A 6000-nucleotide genomic window follows, 5' to 3' on the forward strand; every position below is an offset into this window, starting at 1 on the left:
CCCAAAACACTGGTGATCTGGGCTGGTATGGGAAGATGATGGCTGTCCTAGCGGAGCAAGATGTTGCAAGAGCTCTGTGCCCTTCTTCGCCACAAGTTCTTCTACCCTCTTCTTCTGCTGGACCCTGTGACCATACTCCCCTGTCTCTCCTGTCACCGCTGTGGCATAGGCCACGGGCATCTGCCCCGTCTGGCACTAGGCTCAGCTAGAGAGAGTAGATGGGGGAGGAGGTGTTCCCATGGGGACCTGGGTGTGTCGGCAAGTACTGCCGCCACCACCTCGCTGGGGCTAGATCTGGGACCTGCTGGCAGGCCCAGCCCTGCCCTGCCTCGAGACACCTGGAGGTGGCTAGAAATAACTTCCCAAGAGCTGGGCCTCAGCTGTGGCCCGCTGGGTAACGAGGCTGCTTCAGGCCGTCCGGTTCGCTCCTTAGCCAGAAGAGCCTTCCTTCTCCTGCACACCAGAGCTCTCACCATGGCACACTCGGGGACTTCTGGCTGACAAAGCCCTCAAGCTAGAGCAGCCCTGAGCACCCAGTCTCCCTCCTGCGGGCTGCTGGTCTGAGAGTGGAGTGAGTGCCCTGAAGAGGGTTTGGCCTCATTCCCACAGCAGAGACACAGGCTGGCAAGGCCTGGAGCAGCCCGCAGGTCTTCTGGGCGGGGGACTCCCTCCTCATGGAGATGGCTGAGACAGATGTCAGGAGAGGAGGACAAGTGGGATCCCAGCAGCTAAAAATGGGTAAGAAGGCACTAGAGGAAAGGAGGAGGAGGAAGGAAGGGGAGGGTTAGTTAGCGATCCAGAGCAGGAAGCCCCAGCGCGCCAGCCAAGGAGCAGGCAGGGCTGTGAGGGAAGTGGGAAGCGCATGGAGGAGGCAAGGGAGGAAAGTCACGGGACCTGCAGGGTGAAAGGGAGGGAGGCTGGCTGGAGCAGGCAGGGCTGGGCCCGGCTGGGGTGCTCCCGAAGCCAGCTGGGGCAGAGGCTGTTTATTTGGTTTCTCATTAACCAAAGGAAGTGCCTGGATCAGATGGGGCCTCTGCTGCTTGACTGCCTGCCCAGAGCGGGGGCCCCTGCCTGGGCCAGGGGTCTCTACTCAGGGCTGGTTCAGGCCAGACTGATGTCTCTAACTGAGGGGGAGCCTGATCTGGGTTGGGTAGAGCCCTTCCCACACATCACCAATGAGTGTCCTTGGGTGGTCCCCCGCCCAGCCCAGGACACGGCTGCCCCCACCCTCTCAGTGGAGGATCGAGTTTCCGGGGGCCCCTTGGGAGTAGCTGTGAGGAGTGTGAAGTAAAATCTCTGGGAGACGGCAAAGCAAAGTATAGGGCAGCCTCTCCAACCGCCCAGAAGCTTTGTGACTGCTGTTGTCACTTGCCCTGGCCTGGGCACCGTGGCTGCTGCTGGCCTGAGCTCCGTGTCTGCTGTGCCGGCCACACAGCACTGCTCAGTAGCCCCTTGTGGCAGTGTCCTTCACCCGGCCAGTGCCTGCCACTTAAAAATAAAAACACTTTTACACATGCTATCTCATTGACTTTCATAAACTTCCCTGTGAGGGTAGACGGTGGGGAATTCTTTGCCCCATAATTGAGATGAGGAAACAGACCCACTGCAAGGGGCAGTGACTTGCCCAAGAACACACACCAAGTGAACGCAAGCACGAGGCTTTAAGTCCAGGTCTTTTTACTATACCATGAGCAAACAGAAGTTGCTAGAGGGTGATTCTCCTCCGCCCCACCCCCCTGCTCCTTGCCCCGTCTTGGGGGAGACCGAGCAAGCGTGCTTCCTTGGGGCTCTTGAAGAACGGGAGCCATCCCCCCCCCCATCCCCTTAGCCTCTGTGTGGGTCAGGAACGGACCAAGCTTAGCTAGCTGGAGGCAGGGGTTGTGAGCCTCCTGTGGTAGGGCCCCAGACTGGCCCCACCCTCAGCTCTCCTTCCTGTCCCAGCTGAGCCCAAACCCCTGGTGAGTCAGGGATAGAGGATGCTTCCCAGGTGAGGGTGGAGCTGCCTCGCTTCCTCCACAGGCTGAGCCCAGATCACCAACGAAGCCAGGTTGAGCAGGTGCTAACCAGGCCTCAGTTTCCCTGAAGGGACAGGCCTTGTGGAGCTGGAAGGCCAGGGCTCTTGGGACTTATTGCACGGATCCATTTTAAGCTCCCAGGAGTCCTCCCTGAGGCACCAGGGATGTGGATGGCCTGGCACCCTCTAGGCAGGGGCATGAGGGTGAGCTGAAGAACCCAAGAAAAGACTTGGCTCTACTGGGACCATCCTAAGTTGGGCCCTGCTGAGCCAGCGGCCCTTTGGCCACCTGGCATCAATCACTCTCGGAAATCCGGCCCGCCTGCCTGGCCTCCTGTCCTGCCCGGGCACGTCACAGTCCCACTGACACCCCAGCTGAGTCAGCCCCAGCCTGCCAGGGGACCCTCCTCGCCCATCTGCTGCCGGCCTCCTGTACAGCTGGCCGTTGGATCTGGGGGGCTGGGGCCTCAGCTGGTGCTTGTTAGGTTGACTCCCCCTTTGGGAGGCTGCTGAGGGGGAGACCAACCCCCACCCAGGACGGGGGTCATGGAGCCCAAACTGAAAGCAATTTAAGGGCATGGGGGGGACAGTAATTATAGGTTTTGTTTCCAGTGGTTAATTATCCAGCTGGCAAAGAGAAAGGAAAGAGGGAAAGCTGGGGGTGGGGGGAATAAGGAATTCGTGAAGGGATAGGGAAGGGCAGGAGGAGTTTGCCACGGGGGCCTTTTGATACAGGGGAAAAAGCCCTGTGCTGAGAGGCTGGAGCCCAGGGCCTGTCCCAGCTCTACCGTGACTTTTTGACCAGGTGCAAGCAGGTCCCTACCTCTTTGGGCCTCAACTTCCCTGTCTGGGTAATGAGGAGTGGGATTAGATTTCTTCAATTATTCAGAGAATATCTACTGAGCACCTACTATATGCCAGTCAGCAATCTGGGCACTAGGGTACAGTGATGGACAGGATAGTCAAGGTCCCTGCTCCCAGGGACCTCACATTCTAGACTGGCCTTTAAGCGCCTGATTAGTTCTTAAAGTTCTTGTGTGGTGATATGAGAGGCAGAATGGAGGATACACAGATTAAAAGCTTGGGTACTACACTTAGCCTTCCATTTGTTCATTCATCCATCTTTTTTAAACAAGTGTTGAATGCCTGGCACCAATAAGTGGTAGCTGTTGCTTCTCTCACGAGGTGTGGAGTGGGCAGTTGGACTCTGGGGCTGGGCTTCCCAGGGATCCTTCTTGCTTTGCGAGTGGCCCCCAAGCCCTGGCTGTTCCCATCATCACTGACCAAAGCTGGCCTTTTACAGAGTTCCTAAACATCCTCATCAGAAGTTATCTTGAGGCCTCAATCCCAGTCTGCCTCCCCCAGCCCCAGTCCCAGCTGGGCTGGGGGCTGGGCAAACTATACCCATGATAAACACCTCCCAAAGCCAAAGTGGAAGAGGTGTGTGTCCTCAGCCCTTATCTACCCCTGTGGCCCCATGGGCTGGTCTCTCTCAGCCTCCGCAGGAGCAGTGGGTAAAGACCTGGCTTCTGACCAGGGCCCTAGGGAGGAGCTCCAGGTGGCTCCTTTGCTTCCAGGGTACCAGGAGCAGCCAAGGAGACCGTGGAAGCCACCCTGCACCAGGGCCTTTCCACTGGCTAGATTCTGCGGGGAAGAGCCCTTGTTCTCAGGGGGACTGGCTGGTGGCCTCCCTTGCTGCCCTCATGCCTGTTCAGTAGAATCTGAGAGGTCAGAGGCCAGGAAATGGTAGAGCTAGGACTTCCCTGAGAGCTCCTTTCCAGATCAAACCCCTTATGGGGAAACTGAGACCCCGATACCGGAAGGGACTTAAAGGCACACAGGGAGTGCTGACAGAGCCACCTCTCTTTCCTCACAGGCCACAGCTGTGAGCCCTTTTTGCACACAGCTGCTTTGTTCTCCCAGAATCCCCAGGAGTTTGTGTGAGTGAACCTAACAAGCATATATATATATATATATATATATATATATATACACACAGTATTTATATTGACAAACTACGTAAGTTTATACAAAGCAGTTACCAAAAGGTCACATTATAAACCTGAGGAAAATATGGTCCTGGGAGGTTTAGGCCTGGTAAGAGCAGACCCGGAAAAGCAAATGCACTAATAGTTTGTCCCCCTCCCTGGGGGCCCCTGTCCTGTGGCACCTCACGCAGCTCTGAAGTCACTCCGCGACACGACAGCTTGGAGGTCTCTGTAGGGGCCAGACCCAGGATTGGGCATCTCGAGCTTGGGTCCCTAAAGATCTCGGGATTCTCCCTTCCCTGGGAACCCAAGGTGGTGGTCCAGCCTGCCTTGCACACCTCCAGGGCCTCCCTCCCTCCCCCACCCAGGCAGCGGGCCTTTCTGGACAGCCTGACAGTTAGCTGTCCTTGCCCTGTCTTCAGCCCCCCTGCACACACTAATAGCCATGGCAGTAACATGCTTTCACATGCAAATTGCTATGGAATTCTCAGCCCCTGCCGGTGCCCCAGCCCCCAACGCCTCCCCCTGGGCAGATTCAGAGAAGAGAATGGAATCTTTCAAGCTGTTAGGGCGTTTAGAGACCTTCTAGTCCAGCCCCCTAGTTGGATGGATGGGAAAACTGAGGCCCAGAGAAGGGAAGAAGGAACTGCCCAGAGTCACACAGAGAGTTTACCGGGACTGGCCCTCACCCAGGTCTTGTGACTTTCAGCCCATTGCCTCTTCACATTACCTCACAGCCTCCCAATCCCCCTTCTCCCACCCCACCCCCACACCCATCCAGGGCTGTTGATTGTGAGCTCTGGGACCCCCTCCCTCTAGCACAGACACTCATCCAAGACACCCCTCAGTGGAGCCTGGGAGCGTGGAATCCAGAAAAGAAAAGGCCAGAGGTGTCCATGACTTAGGGGCACTGCCCAGGGAAGGGAGCCTTTCTCCTTTCAAAGAGGCAACAGGCAGGATTTGCTCGCTTCTCTCTCTGTGCACAGCCCCCTCCAGTCTCCCGATCCTGGCCAAACTGCTCTCATCCCCCACAGCAGTCCTGCCAAGCCATGCCAAGCCTTCTCCTGGGCTCTAGCCCCACAGATCTTCCCAGCTTTGTGTAACATCACTCTGCTGGAGTTGCCACCAGCAAAGCCTGGGCCCTGGGAGGCCCTGGGAGGCCCCAGGAACCCAGATCCCATCTGGGGTATGGAAAAACCTTCCTTCTCTTCAGTTCAGCTGAAACAAGATCGGAATTTTCTGAATTGAACTTTACAAGGAAATGAAAATAAACACCAAAGGGGGAAAAGAGACCAGTTTACAGAGCACAGGTGTCTGCTCCCAGCTCAGCTGAGGTCTTGCCACAGATGGGCCTGAGCTAGAAACTTCTGGGTTATCCTTCAGTTCTGCCTCTGCAGCATCTCTTGACTCTGCCCACTTCTGACCACCCCCAATGCCACCACTCCGGTTCTCCTGCCGGGACTATGGCAATCGCCTCCCAACTGCTCCCCCTGCCTCCATCTGTCCCTCTCTCTTGCAAAACAGCAGCTGAAGTGATTTTTCCCAGACTCCATCCTGATCTTGTCATCTCAGTTTCCATTTCACATTGTCAATCATCCCTCAGCTCCTCATCGTGGCAGTCAGGGCCCTGGGTGATCTGGCCCCTGCCCACCTCTTAAGTTTCTCACCTCAACCCCTCCACACCACGTTCAACTTACACCCCAATCACACAAGCCTATTCACGGGTCCCTGACCAGCACAGGCACCCTTAAGCCTCTGAGTCTTTCGATTTGCACTTCCATCGGCCAGAGATGCCCATCCCGTGGCCCCTGGCCTGCAAACTCCTATGCATCCTTCACGGACACTTCTGACCCTCAAATCCAGGCAAAGTTGGTACTCTCTTCTCAGCTCTCGCAGTGCTTCTGCTTATACTATGTGCCTGTGTCTGTTGCCCCCAATAGGTTGGGAGTTTCTGGCGAGCAGGAACTGTGCCTCATGCACCTCTGTGTCTTACCTAGA

This window comes from Eschrichtius robustus, chromosome X (genome assembly GCF_028021215.1).
Source record: "Eschrichtius robustus isolate mEscRob2 chromosome X, mEscRob2.pri, whole genome shotgun sequence".
In the NCBI taxonomy this organism is placed as follows: domain Eukaryota; kingdom Metazoa; phylum Chordata; class Mammalia; order Artiodactyla; family Eschrichtiidae; genus Eschrichtius; species Eschrichtius robustus.